Source organism: Papio anubis, chromosome 10, assembly GCF_008728515.1.
Source record: "Papio anubis isolate 15944 chromosome 10, Panubis1.0, whole genome shotgun sequence".
NCBI classification, from domain to species: domain Eukaryota; kingdom Metazoa; phylum Chordata; class Mammalia; order Primates; family Cercopithecidae; genus Papio; species Papio anubis.
The window spans coordinates 117,410,941-117,426,690 of NC_044985.1; the positions used below are offsets into that span (position 1 = coordinate 117,410,941).

The following is a 15,750-nucleotide window of genomic DNA, read 5'->3' on the forward strand; positions in this document are numbered from 1 at the left end:
TCAAATTTACTTTCCTTTTTACCTTTCTGAGTCATCAAAGTCTAAAAGCACTGCTTAATAATTTTGTTTCTAAACTCACATTGCAGCACAGGGCATGATCTGCCCTCAAGACAAAGACCATCAACTACTCTTTCCTGAAAAACGTACAAGTTGGTATCTCAGCAAATGCTACTCATGTGTTCTCATCCTTATGAGTAAATCATTGGCAGTAAGTGTGATTTTTTTTTTTTTTTTTTTTTTTTTTTGGGTCAACAGGAAAATACACAGCTTCCCTTGGGGGCAGGTTTTGCCTGTACTTCTCCTGCCTACAGTATTATAGGAGCTTAGAATTCCAGTTGCTGGCTCACTCTCGGCTGAAGTTCTCTGATGGCTCCTGCTGGGTAGAACGGCCCCCTTCCCCTATCTGTGTGTCTGCTGCTGACCCGTGGCTTTGCCGAGGTAGGGAAGCTGCTGGTAGTGCCCATGGATGGGAGCCACTGGTTCACCACCATGAGGTCGGTGGTAGAGAAACTCATCCTCAGGGGACATGAGGTGGTCGTCGTCAGGACAGAGGTGAGTTGGCAACTGGGAAAATCACTGAATTGCACGTGAAGACTTACTCAACCTCATACACTCTGGAGGATCCGGACCAGAAGTTCGTGGTTTTCACTGATTCTCACTGGAAAGCACAAGCACAAAGTCTATATCCTCTAGTGACGCATTCATCCAGTGGTATCTTGGACTTATTTTATTCAAATTGTAGAAGTTTAAGGACAAAAAATTAGTAGAATACTTAAAGGAGAGTTCTTTTGATGCGATATTTCTGGATCCTTTTAATGCCTATGGCTTAATTCTTGCCAAATATTTCTCCCTCCCCTCTGTGGTCTTCACCAGGGAAATATTTTGCCACTATCTTGAAGAAGGTGCACAGTGCCTGCTCCTCTTTCCTATGTCCCCAGAGGTCTCTTAGGGTTCTCAGATGCCATGACTTTCAAGGAGAGAGTACGGAACCACATCATGCACTTTAAGGAACATTTATTTTGCCACCATTTTTTCAAAAGTGCCCTAGAAATAGCCTCTGAAATTCTCCAAACGCCCGTCACGGTATATGATCTTTACAGCCACACATCAATTTGGTTGTTGCGAACTGACTTTGTTTTGGACTATCTGACTTTGGACTCGTGATGCCCAACATGATCTTCATTGGTGGTATCAACTGCCATCAGGGAAAGCCATTGCCTAAGGTAAGTCATCTAGTCATCTCTCCTTTAGCATAGTAAGAATAATCTGGCTTTGGATAATTAAAAAAAAGATTTTGTATTGTGTTAGGCCATTCTTGAATTGCTATAGAAAATACCTGAGACTGGATAATTTATAAAGAAAGGGGTTCAATTGGCTTATGATTCTGCAGGCTGTACAAGCATGGTGCCAGCATGTGCTTGTACAGCCTGCAGAACCATGAGTCAAGTAAACCTTCTGTGGGAGGGCTCAGAGAGCTTTTACTTGTGGTAGAAGGCAAAGTAGAAGCAGATATGTCACATAGCAAAAGCAAGAGCAAGAGAGAATGAGAAGATGTGCCACATACTTAAACAACCAAATCTTGTGAGTACTCACTATTACAAGGACAGCATCAACTCATGAGAGATCTGCCCTCATGACCCAAACACCTCCCACCAGGCCCCACCTCCAACACTGGGGATTACATTTCAACATGAGATTTGGACGGGACGAATATCCAAACTGTATCATTTCTCCCCTGCCTATTCCCCCAAATCTTATGTTCTTCTCGTATTGTAAAATACAATAATGCCTTTCCAAACGTCCCCCAAAATCTAACTCATTACATCATTTGCTCAAAATTCCAAAGTCCAAAGTCTCATCAGAGACAAGGCAAGTCTCTTCCACCTATCAGCCTGTAACAAGAAACAGTTATCTACTTCCAAGTTACAATGGGGGTACAGGCATTGGGTACTCCCATTCCAAAAGGGAAAAATCAGCCAAAAGAAAGGGGCTACAGGCCCCATGCAAGTTTGAAACCCAGCAGGGGAGTCGTTAAATCTTAAAACTCCAAAATAATTCTCCTTTGACTCCATGTCTCACATCCAGGGCACACCGGTGCAAGGGGGAGGGCTCCCATAGTCTTGGGTGACTATGACCCTGTGACTTTGCAGGATTCAGGCCTCATAGCTGCTCTCACAGGTTGTTGAGTGCCTGCAGCTTTTCCAGGAGCAAGGTGCAAGCTGCCAGAAGGTATACCATTCTGGAGTCTGGAGGATGGTGGTCCTCTTTCTCATAGCTCCACTAAGCAGTACCTTGTTATGGACTCTGTATCGGGGCTCCAACCCTACATTTCCACTCTGCCCTAGTAGAGATTTGTTGTGAGGGCTCCACTCCTGTAGCAGGCTTTTGCCTGAGCACCCAGGCTTTCCCTTGCATCCTCTGAAATCTAGGTGGAGGGTGCCAAGCCTCCTTCACTCTTGCATTCTGCTCACCCACAGGCTTAACACTACATGGAAGCCATCAAGGCTTATGACTTGCACCATCTGAAGCAGAAGCCCAAGCTGTATCTGGGGGCCTATGAGCTGAGGCTAGAGCTGGACTGACTGGGATGTGGGGAGCAGTGTTCTGAGGTTGCACAGGGTAGCAGGGCCCTGGGCCTGGCCCACAGAATCATTCAGTCCTCATAGACCTCAAGGCTTGTGATGGGAGGGGCTGTCTTGGAGATCTCTGAAATGCATTTGAGGCCTTAGCATTTGGCTCCTTTTTAGTTATGCACATCTCTCTAACAAGTGGTGGCTCTTTGGCCTGCCTGAATTGCTCTCCTGAAAAAGCTTTTTCTCTTTCTCTGCCACATGATTAAGCTGCACATTTTCCAAACTTTTATGCACTGCTTCCCCTTTAAATATAATTTCCAACTTGAAGTCATTTCTTTCTTCCTGTATCTAAGTGTAGGTTGTTACAAGAAGCCAGGCTACATCTTGAATGCTTTGCTGCTTAGAAATTTCTTCTGCCGGATACCCTAGGTCATCACTCTCAAGTTCAAAGTTCCATAGGTCCCTAGGGCATGGACGCAGTACAGCCAAGTTCTTTGTTAAGGCATAACAAGGGTGACCTTTACTCCAGTTTCCAATGACTTTTTCATTTTCATATGAGACCTCATCAACCTCGTGCTCATAGCCCATATTTTTATCAGCGTTTTGGTCACAATCATTTAACCAGTCTCTAAGAAGGTCCAGACTTTCCCTTCATCTTCCTATCTTCTTCAGAGTCCTCCAAACTCTTCAAACCTCTGCCTGTTACCAAGTTCCAAAGTCACTTCCACATTTTCAGTATCTTTATAGTAATGTCCCACTCTCAGTACCAATTTTCTATTGGTACTATTTTCTGTTGGTACCAATTTTCTATTCTTCATTGTGTTGCCATGAAGAAATGCTTGAGACAGGTAACTGATAAATAAAAGAGGTTTAATTGATGCAAGGTTTTGCAGGCTGTACAAGCATGGTGCTGGCATCTGTTCATATTCTGGGGAAGCCTCAGGGAGCATTTACTCATGGCAGAAGATGAAGCAGGAGCATGTCACATGACAAAAGCAGGAGCAAGAGAGAGTCGATGGGGGTGGTCCGCACACTTAACCATATCTTGTGAATACTCACTGACTACTGCAAGGACAGCACCAAGCCACGAGGGATCCACCCCTATGATCCAAACACCTCCCACCAGGCCCCACCTCCAACATTGGGTATTGTATTTCAACATGAGATTTGGGTGGGGACAAATATCCAAACTATAACACTTACTGAACTGTGATTTAACATTTTCATTTGTCGCATTTGGAATTTTTTTCCAGTTATGTGATTCAGTTTGTGCCACTTCATGTACCTCTCAGTTAGCAATTTTTTATTTGTAGGTCATATCCAGGTTGCATTTAAACATACTCTTTTTGGGAAAATACCAAAAACCACAGCGAGAAATGAAACTTCCCTTTATTGCTAATTCTATAGGAAAATGCTCTTAGCAGTTTTGTGTGCGTCATTTTCATTTTTTGAAATTATTTTATGTATATGCATATATCTAATGTATATTCTCACACCTATTTTGTTAAAATAAAATCTAGTAACAGTCTGAACATATTGTTCTTTACTTTGCATTTTTAATTTGCCAATAAATTACAGACATCTTTAGAGGCCAATACCAACTGATTTGACAAGTTCTTTTAGTAATTGCATAAAAGTCTTTACTTTGGATTCAATGTAGTTTTTTCAACCAATTAACATTGATAGAGATTTAGGCATTTTCCAAATTTGTCTTTGTGCACATTAGTGTGCAAACACTCTTTAATTCTTTCTTTACATTACTGTGTTTCCATATTCATAGCCTCTGATGAATTCTTCATCATGTGGATCCCCAGCAGCTTTACTTCTCTCATTGAACCCTGACTGCTGTAGACTGGAAGTAGTGGCTGTGGCAAAGTAATACCCTGTACACTGTTTTACTTGAAATATAGTGAGGCAGAAAGAATAGGAGTGAGGCTAGAGGCTAGACCATAGCTCTACTGGAGTTTCTGCAGGAAAGGCAAGGCAGGGCAGGGGAAACAGTTTAGCACTGGTTGGTTTGAATAATTTCAGTGGGCTCTGAGCTCTAAGGGCAGGCTCTTTTCTGTCTCTAATAATTGGCTGGCCCAGGGAGGTGCACTGCATCCCTACCAGATAGGGATTTTTAAGATGCGAAAATATAATACACAGAAAATTTAAAAATACACACAATACAGGAAGTATTTTATTCTTATGGATAAATACCCAACAGTGGAATAGCTGTGATCTATGGTAGGTGTGTGTTTACCTTTTTGAGAATTTGCTAAACAATATTTACAAGCGGCCAGACCAAGGTGCCCTCCCACCACCAGCATATGAGAGATCCAGCTCTTCACACTCACCAACACTTGATGTCTTAGTCCATTTGCATTGCGATAAAGGAATACCTGAGGTTGGTTAATTTATAAAGAAAGCATGTTTATTTGGCTTGTGGTTCATTCAGGCGGCACAAGAAGCATGGCACCAGCTTCCGCATCAGGTGAGAGGCTCAGGCTATTTCCACTCATAGCAGAAGGTGAAGGTGGAGGGTGCTGATCACATGGTGAGAGAGAAGCAAGAGAAGATGGAGTCAGGTGCCAGGCTCTTTTTAATAATCAGTTCTTGCTGAAACTAATAGATGGAAGATTCACTCATTACTGGGAGGGGCACTAGGTCATTCATCAGGGATCCATCCAAACACCTCCCACTAAGCCCCACTTCCAACATTAGAGATCAAATTTCAACACTTGGTTTTGGAGGGACAGATAACTCAACTATATCATTTCATATGATCAGTCTTTTCATTGCCTCTATTTAATGGGATGTGGATTAAACTGCAGTTTTAGTTTGATTACCCTAATCATTAATTATGTTGAACGTCCTTACATGTGCCTGTCTGCCATCTGTGTACCTTCTTTGGTAACTGTCTTTTGAAGTCTTTGCTCATTAAAAAACATAGATGTCATTTTAAAATAGACTTTTTATTTTACAATAAATTTAGATTTAAAGCAAGGGTGCAAAAATAGCACTGAGAATTCCCATGTATCCTTTGCCAGTTTTCCCTATTGCTAAATCTTGGATTACTATGCTGCTATCCACAACTTAGTAACTTCTTCACTGACACATTATGAGTGGAAGTAAAATTTATGTTTTCTTCCAGATGTCATTAATTTTCACCCTAATGCCCTTGTTCTTTTCTGGGATCCCATCCAGAGTTCCACATGACATTCTCCATGACATTTGTTTCATCTCCTCTAGCCTGTGACAGTTTTTCAGACTTTCCTTGGTTTTGATAGCAATTTGTTTTCCGGCACTGCTTTTTCTACAGCTTCTTTAGTACCTGGTACTGATTCAAAAGCACTCATCTCCTTCAAGTCATCTTCTGCTGATTCCTCTGGTGTGGTGTCTATTCGTTCTTGAATTTTTCACAGATCCATATCTTGAAAGAACATATCCCCCACCTTTTGTTGCTGAATTAGAGATGTTGGGTTTGCAGGCAGGTAGACCACTTTGACACCTTCAGTGTTGAACTCGTGGGTTCTGAGTGGCTCAGGGCATTGTCCAAAATCAAAAGAACTTTCAAAGACAGTCTCTTACTGGCAAGATATTCCTGACTTTAGGGACAAATCAATGTAGAACCAATCCACAAAAAGTGTTCGTGTCAAGGCCTTCTTGTACAACAAAAAAACTGGTAGTGGGTATTGATCTTTTCCCCAAGGTATGGGGGCTGGCAGGTTTATAGATGGGGACAGTCCTATTTGTAAACCCAATGGCATTTACACAAAGCAGTAGAATTAGTTTATCGCTTCCTGCCCTGAATCCTTGTGTTTGCCTCTCTTCCTTAGATTAGGGTTATGGTTAGTAGCCTGCAGAACAATGTTGAAGCGGTAACAGCACCCCCCATCCTTGGCATGATCCGCGGAGTGAGCATTCAGTCTTTCACTGTTAAGGATGATGTTAGCTGTGGGTTCCTCCAAGATGCCCTTCATTAGTTTAAGATACTTCCCTTTTTTTTTCCTAGTTTGTTGAGAATTTTTTTTATCAGAAATGGATTTTGGATTTTTGTCAAACACTTTTTCCATACCTATTGAGATAATTATATGCTTATACATTTTTAGTTTATTTATATGGTATGTTACTTTAAATGATTTATAAAAATTATTTATTTTATCACTAATTGTGGTGAAATACACATAGCATAAAATGTATCATCTTCACCACTTTAGGTACACAGTTCAGTATTGAGTACATTTACATTGCTGTGCAACCAATACCACCATTCATCTCCAGAACTCTCTTCATCTTCCCAAACTGAAACTTTGGACCCCTTAAAAAATAATTCTCCATTCTCCCCATCTTTCAGCCCTTGTCAACAAGCATTCCACTCTTTTATTCTATGAATTTGACTATTTTGGATACTTCATATAAGTAGAATCATACAGCATTTGTCATTTTGTGACTAGCTTAGTTCACTCTGCACAATGTCCTTAAGGTTCATTCACATTAGTATATGTCAGAATTTTCTTCCTTTCTAAGGCTAAATAATATTGCATTCTGTATATATACATCACATTTTTGCTTGGGTTGTTTCCACTTACAGGCTGTTGTGGGTTAGACATTGCTATGAACATGGTGATACGACCTTGATTAATTTTCTAATGTCAAACCAGCCTTGCATTCCTAGGATAAACCCCATTTGGTCATGATGTATACATCTTTTTATGTAGTAACTGTTTTAAAATATTACAGAATTTGACTTGCCAATATTTTGTTTAAAATTTTTGCATCTAAGCTCATGAGGGTCTGTAATTTTTTTTTCTCCTCATAATGTCTTTATCTGGTTTTGGTACTGTGATGATGCTGGTCCCATAAAATGAATTAGGAAATCCCCTAGGCTTCAGTTTTTAGGGACTAGTTTGTAAATAATTGGTATTATTTGTTTCTTCAATGTTTGCTGGATTCATCAGTGACATCATTTGAGTTCACTTTGTTTCATGTGGGAAGGTTTGAATAACAAATCCAAATTCAATTTAAAAGATACTGGGTTAGTTCTATTTGTGTTATTCTTGTGAAGAGTCTAGCAGTTTGTGCCTTTAACAAAATGTGTCAATTTCATCTAAGTTGTAGATTTTTTGGCATAAATTTGTTCATGATATTCTCTTAGCATTTTAATATCTATAGAATCTATGGTGATACCACCTCTCTCATTCCTGATATTGATAATTTATTTCCTCTTTTTTTTTCAGATCAGGGTGTCTAGAGCTTTATCAAATTAATTCATCTCAACAAACCAGCTTTGGTTTCATTAATTTTGCCTATTTTTAAAATGTATTTTCCATTTCATTGATTTCTACTCAGAAGTAAGCCCCCAGGGAAGGTAGATCACTTACCGTCATGTTTATTTTTCAAGGACAGTCATCTACAAGTGCCCAGTCACCAAAAGAAAAGGTGATTAAGCAAATGTCTAGTACCAGTTAGGGTGTCCCAAAAGGGGCCATCTTGTGCTCCTACAAGGATTATACTGGTTGTCTGCAGAATCTCTCTTTCAATGTTCTTTAAGGTGTTACCTGACACACACTGCTTAGCTCATCCATGAAAAGGTATCAAGAAAACCTGCAGAATATAATTCTGTCAATGCAACAAATATTCTGGTTGATCTTCTTTGTGCAAGGCTGTCTTTGTCTGTTTGGATTGCTATAAAGGACACCTGAGGCTAGGTAATTTATAAAGAAAAGAGGTTTAGTTGGCTCATAGTTTTGCAGTCTTTACATGAAACACAGGGCTAGCATCTGCTTCAGGTGAGGCCTCAGGAAGCTTACAATTATGACAGAAGGTGATGGGGAGCTGGCATGTCACATGGCAAGAGCAGGAGCAGGAGAGAGGGAAGATGGCACATACTTTATTTCTGGTTTTTATTTTTATTTCTGGGGTACATGTGAAAGATGTGCAGGTTTGTTACATAGGTAAACATGTGCCCTGGTGGCATATACATTTTTTTTTTTCCTGCTCTTAAGCTTTTTTTTTTTTTAAAAAAATACGTTAAGTTCTGGGATACATGTGCAGAACATTGTTACATAGGTATACATGTGCCATGGTGGTTTGCTGCACCCATCAACCCGACATCTACATTAGGTATTTCTCCTAAGCTATCCCTCCCCTAGACCCCCCACCCCCGACAGGCCCTGGTGTGTGATGTTCCACTCCCTGTGTCCATGCATGTGTTCTCATTGTTCAACTCCCACTTATGTGTGAGAGCATGCGGTGTTTGGTTTTGTGTTCCTGTGTTAATTTCCTGAGAATGATGGTTTCCAGCTTCATCCATGTCCCTGCAGAGGACATGAACCCATCCTTTTTAATGGCTGCATAGTATTCCATGGTGTACATGTGCCACATTTTCTTTATCCAGTCTATCATTGCTGGGCATTTGGGATAGTTCCAAGTCTTTGTTGTGGTGAATAGTGTTGCAATAAACATAGGTGTGCATGTGTCCTTAAAGTAGAATAATTTGATATCTTTTTGGTATATACCCAGTAATGGCATTGCTGGGTTAAGTGGTATTTCTGGTTCTAGATCCTTGAGAAATCGCCACACTGTCTTCCACAATGGTTGAACTAATTTACATTCCCACCAACAGTGTAAAAGCATTCCTATTTCTTCACATCCTCTCCAGCATCTGTTCTTTCTTGAGTTTTAATGATTGCCATTCTAACTGACATGAGATGGTATCTTATTGTGGATTTGATTTGCATTTCTGTGATTACCAGTGATGATGAGCATTTTTTCATATGTCTGTTTGCTGCATAAATGTCTTCTTTTGTGAAGTGTCTGTTCATATCCTTTGCCCACTTTTTGATGGGGTTGTTTTTTCCTTGTAAATTTGCTTTAAGTTCCATGTAGATTCTGGATATTGTCTCTTTGTCAGATGGATAGATTGCAAAATTTTTCTCCCATTGTGTAGGTTGCCTGTTCAGTCTGATGATAGTTTCTTTTGCTGTGCAGAGCTCAGTTTAATTAGATCCCATTTCTTAATTTTGGCTTTTGTTGCCATTGCTTTTGGTGTTTTAGTTATGAAGTATTTGCCCATGCCTGTGTCCTGAATGGTATTGCCTAGATTTTCTTCTAGGGTTTTCATGGTTTTAGGTCTTACATTTAAATCTTTAATCCATCTTGAGTTAATTTTTCTATAAGGTGTAAGGAAGGGGTCCAGATTCAGTTTTCTACATATGGCTAGCTAGTTTTCGCAACACCATTTATAAAATAGGGAATCTTTTCCCCTTTTCTTGTTTTTGTCAGGTTTGTCAAAGTTGAGATGGTTGTAGATGTGTGGCATAATTTCTGAGGTCTCTGTTCTGTTCCATTGATCTATATATCTGTTTGGGTACCAGTACCATGCTGTTGGGTAATTTGGATCTAGTATAGTTTTGAATCAGGTAGCTGATGCTCTAAGGCTTTGTTCTCTTTTTTTGCTTTAGGATTGCCTTTGGCTATACCACTTTTTTAGTTCCATATGAAATTTAAAGTAGCTTTTTCTAATTCTGTGAAGAAAGTCAATGGTAGCTTGATGGGGATAGCACTGAATGTATAAATTACCTTGGACAGTATGACCATCTTCACGCTATTAATTCTTCCTATCCATGAGCATGGAATGTTTTTCAATTTTTTTGTGTCCTCTCTTGTTTCCTTGAGCAGTGGTTTGTAGTTCTCCTTGAAGAGGTCCTTCCTATCCCTTGTAAGTTGTATTCCTAGGTATTTTATTGTTTGTAGCAATTGTGAATGGGAGTTTACTGATGATTGGGCTCTCTGTTTTTCTACTATTGGTGTATAGGAATGCTTGTGATTTTTGCACATTGATTTTTGTATCCTGAGACTTTTCTGAGGTTGCTTATCAGCTTAAGGAGATTTTGGACTGAGATGATGGGGTTTTCTAAATATACAATCATGTCATCTGCAAATAGAGACAATTTGATTTCTCTCCTATTTTGAATACCCTATATTTCTTCCTCTTACTCACCGCTCCTTGGCCAGAACTTCCACCACTATGTTGAATAGGAGCAGGAGAGAGGGCATCCTTGTCTTATGCTGGAGCCAAAGGGAATGCTTCCAGCTTTGCCCATTCAGTATGATATTGGCTGTGGGTTTGTTATAAATGGCTCTTATTATTCTGAGATATGTTCCATCAATACCTAGTTTATTGAGAGGTTTGAGCAGGAAGGGCTGTTGAATTTTTTTGAAGATCTTTTCTGCATCTATTGAGATAATCATGTGGTTTTTGTCATTGGTTCTGTTTATGTGATGGATTACGTTTATTGATTTGTGTATGTTGGACCAGCCTTGCATCCCAGGGATGAAGCCAACTTCATCATGGTGGATAAGCTTTTTGATGTGCTCCTGGATTTGGTTTGGCAGTATTTTATTAAGGATTTTCACCATCAATGCTAATCAGGGATATTTGCCTGAAATTTTTTGTTGTTGTTTTATCTTTGCCAGGTTTTGGTATCAGGATGATGCTGGCCTCATTAAATGAGTTAGGGAGGATTCTCTTGTATTACTGGAATAGTTTCAGAAGGAATGGTACCAGCTCTTTGTACCTCTGTAGAATCACTGTGAATCCATCTGGTCCTGGGCTTTTTTTGGTTGGTAGGCAATTAATTACTGCCCCAGTTTCAGAACCTGTTATTGGTCTATTCAGGGATTCGACTTCTTCCTGGTTTAGCCTTGGGAGGCTGTATGTGTCCAGGAATTTATCCATTTCTCCTAGAATTTCTAGTTTATTTGTGTAGACGTGTTTATAGTATTCTCTGGTGGTAGTTTATTTCTGTGGGATCAGCGGTGTTCTCCCTTTTATCATTTTTTGTTGTGTCTATTGATTCTTCTCTCTTTTCTTCTTTATTAGTCTGGCTAGTGGTCTATTTTTTTAATCTTTTCCAAAAACCAGCTCCTGGATTCAAACATTTTTTGAAGAGTATTGTGTGTCTCTATCTCCTTCAGTTCTGCTCTGATCTTAGTTATTTCTTGTCTTCTGCTAGCTTTTGAATTTATTTGCTCTTGCTTCTCTAGTTCTTTTAATTGTGTTGTTAGGGTTTTGATTTTAGATCTTTCCTGCTATCTCCTGTGGGCATTTTAGTGCTACAAATTTCCCTCTAAACACTGCTTTAGCTGTGTCCCAAAGATTCTGGTATGTTGTGTCTTTGTTGTCATTGGTTTCAGAGAACTTATTTATTTCTGCCTTAATTTCAATATTTACCCAGTAGTTATTCAGGAGCAAGTTGTTCAGTTTCCATGTGGAAGCCAGCGTTATGAGTGAGTTTCTTTTTTTTTTTTTTTTTTTTTTTTTTTTTTTTTTTTTTGAGACGAGTTCAGCTCTGTCAGCCTAGGTTGGAGTGTAGTGATGTATCTCGCTCACTGCAAGCTCCTCCGGGTTCACGCCATTCTCCTGCCTCAGCCTCCTGAGTAGCTGCTGGGACTACAGGCTCAGCCATCAAGGCCTCGGGCTAATTTTTTAGAGCTTTAGAGACGGGTTTCACCGTGGTCTCGATCTCCTGACCTTTGTGATCCGCCTACTGCTCCCAAAGTGCTGGGATTACAGGCGTGAGCCACACAAGGCCCGCCAGGAGTGAGTTTCTTAATCCTGAGTTCTAATTTGATTGCACTGTGGTCTGAGAGACTGTTTATGATTTTCGTTCTTTTTCATTTTCTGAGGAGTGTTTTACTTCCAATTATGTGGTCGATTTTAGAATAAGTGCGATGTGGGGCCAAGAAGAATGTATATTCTGTTGATTTGGGTTGGATAATTCTGTAGATGTCTATTAGGTCTACTTGATCCAGAGCTACCTGAATATCCTTGCTACTTTTCTGTCTCATTGATCTGTCTAATATTGACAGTGGGGTGTTAAAGTCTCCCACTATTATTGTATGGGAGCCTAAGTCTCTTTGTAGGTCTGTAAAAAGTTGCTTTATGAATCTAGGTGCTTCTGTATTGGGTTCATATATATTTAGGATGGGTAGCTCTTCTTGTTGCATTGATGTCTTTACCATTATGTAATGCCCTTCCTTGTCCTTTTTGATCTTTGTTGGTTTAAAGTCTGTTTTATGAGAGACTAGGATTACAACCCCTGCTTTTTTTCCATTTGCTTGGTAAATATTCCTCCATCCCTTTATTTTGAGCCAATGAGTGTCTTGCATGTGAGATGGGTCTCCTGAGTACAGCACACTGATGGGTCTTGACTGTTTATCCAATTTGCCAGTGTGTGTCTTTTAACTGGGTCATTTAGCCCATTTACATTTAACGCTAATATTATTATGTGATTTTGATCCTACAATAGATGCTAGCTGGTTATATTGCCCATTAGTTGATGCAGTTTTTTATTTTATTTTTATTTTTTATTTTTTATTTTTTATTTTTTTTTGAGACGGGATCTTGCCTGTTTTGCTGGAGTGCTGTGGCCGGATCTCAGCTCACTGCAGTCTACTCCCAGGTTCCCCGCCCATTCTCCTGCCTCAGCCTCCCCGAAAAGTAGTTGGGACTACAGGTCACACCTCGCCTCCGGCTAGTTTTACTTTTTGCAGAGATGGGTTTCACTGTTAGCCAGGATGGTCTCGATCTCCTGACCTCGATCCTCACTGCCTCGGCCTCCCAAAGTGCTGGGATTACAGGCTTGAGCCATCAGCCCGCCAATGCAGTTTTTTTATAGTGTCAATTGTCCTTTAAATTTGATATGTTTTTGCAGTGACTGATAACCATTTTTACTTTCCGTATTTAGTGCTTCCTTCAGGAGGTCTTGTAAGGCAGGCCTGGTGGTGACAAAATCTTTCAGCATTTGCTAGTCTGTAAAGGATTTTATTTCTCCTTCACTTATGAAGCTTAGTTTGGCTGGATATGAAATTCTGGATTGAAAATTCTTTTCTTTAAGAATGTTGAGGCCGGGCACGGTGGCTCTAGCCTGTAATCCCAGCACTTTGGGAGGCTGAGACGGGCGGATCACGAGGTCAGGAGATCGAGACTATCCCATGCACACGGTGAAACCCCGCCTCTACTAAAAAATACAAAACCAGTCAAGGAAGGGCGTGGGCTTCGTAGTCCCAGCTACTCGGGAGGCTGGAGGCAGGAGAATGGCGAACCCGGGGGTGAGCTGCAGTGAGCTGGATCCGGCCACTGCACTCCAGGCCCGGCGACAGACAGACCTGGCCTCAAAAAAAAAAAAAAAAAAAAAAAAAAAAAAGAATGTTGAATACTGGCCCCCAGTGTCTTCTGGCTTGTGGGGTTTCTGCAGAGATATCTGCTTTTAGTCTGATGGGCTTCCCTTTGTGGGTAACCAGACCTTTCTCTGGCTGCCCTTCACATTTTTTCCTTCATTTTAACCTTGATGAATCTGACGATTCTGTGTCTTGGTGTTAGTTTCCTTCTCAGGAGTATCTTTGTGGTGTTCTCTGTGTTTCCTGAATTTGAATGTTGGCCAGTTTTGCTAGGTTGGGGAAGTTCTCCTGGATAATATCCTAAAGAGTGTTTTTGGTACATACTTTTAAATAACCAGATCTCATGAGAAATCACTCACTATTGGGAGGACAGTGCCAAGCCATTCATGAGGGATCCACGCCCATGATCCAAACAGCTCCCACCATGCTTTACCTTCAACACTGGGGATTATAGTTGACCATGATATATGGAGGGGACAAACATACAAACTATATCAAAGGCATAGCATGGGTTCTGTGAAAGGAGGGTGAAAACACAAAGATGACATCGCCACTGACCTCAGGGAGTGCTCAGTAGACTGAGGGAGACAAGTACATATTTTCCTGAAGGAGGGCACTGGAGTGATGGCGTGTTTAGAATGTGGAAGTAGAACAGTCACAGAGAGGCAGCCCAGTAGAGTGCTTGCTCAGGGCCTGGGCCAGCAACTCCCCACTGCATGTGATGTATCTGAGGAAAGTCACTAAAATAGGCAATGGTCACTTTCCATCAACTCCTTGGTGTGGTCCATGGAGGCAGGATTGTCAATCTGATTTCGGCATTTCAAGGCCTCTTAGGGTTTGGATACGGAAGAAGACAACCAGCAATGATTATGTGTTTCAGAGATGTGCGTGAGCCCCAATTTCTTTTTGCCAGTTGGGAGGTCAGTGCTGAGGGCCTTACTGTCTTAAGGAAATCCTTGACACATAGGATGCCAATTTCTTTCTGGACAGAGAGTATTTGGTTGGTTAAAGTTAAAATCTGAATTTTGTTTTGGGATATATTCCAAAAATATTAGCTTTATTCAAATTGACTTTCACTTTATCTTTCTGAATTTTCAAGGTCCAAAAGCATTGCTTAGTAATTCTGTTTCTAAACTCACATTGCAGCACTGGGCATGATCTGTCCAAGGCAGAGACCATAAGATAGTCTTGTCTGGAAAACATACAAGTAGGTATCTCAACAAATGATACTCATATATTCTTGTTCTTAGGAGTAAATCATTGGCAGTGAGTATGATTTTTTTTTTTTTTTTTTTTTTTTTTTTTATGAAAGGATAAATACACACCCTCTATTGAGGTCAGGTTTTGTGCCTGTACTTCTTCCGCCTACTGTATCATAGGAGATTAGAAACCCAGCTGCTGGCTCGGGCTGCAGTTCTCTGATGGCTCGCACACGGTGGACCAGCCCTGTTCTCCTATGTGTTTCTCTGCTGCTGACCTGTGGATTTGCTGAGGCAGGGAAGCTGCTAGTAGTACCCATGGATGGGAGCCACTGGTTCACCATGCAGTCGGTGGTGGAGAAGCTTATCCTCAGGGGGCATGAGGTGGTGGTAGTCATGCCAGAGGTGAGTTGGCAACTGGGAAGATCACTGAATTGCACAGTGAAGACTTATTCAACCTCATACACTCTGGAGGATCTGGACCGGGAGTTCATGACTTTCGCCCATGCTCAATGGAAAGCACAATTACGAAGTTTCTTTTCTCTATTTCCTGAGTTCATCCAATGGTTTTTTTGATTTATTTTTTTCGCATTGCAGGAGTTTGTTTAATGACCAAAAATTGGTAGAATACTTAAAGCGCAGAGTTCTTTGATGGTGTTTCTGATCCTTTTGATGCCTGTGGCTTAATTGTTGCCAAATATTTCTCCCTCCCCTCTGTGGTCTTTGCCAGGGGAATAGCTTGCCACTATCTTGAAGAAGGTGCACAGTGCCCTGCTCCTCTTTCCTATGTCCCCAGAATTTTAGGGTTC

The 15,750-nt window shown here is 40.7% G+C and overlaps 1 pseudogene; it reads left to right on the forward strand.

Annotated features, from left to right (window-relative positions):
- Positions 1 to 366: 366 nt before the first annotated feature.
- The window catches only part of LOC116268648, a 143,787-nt pseudogene continuing 128,403 nt past the window's right edge, over positions 367 to 15,750 (forward strand).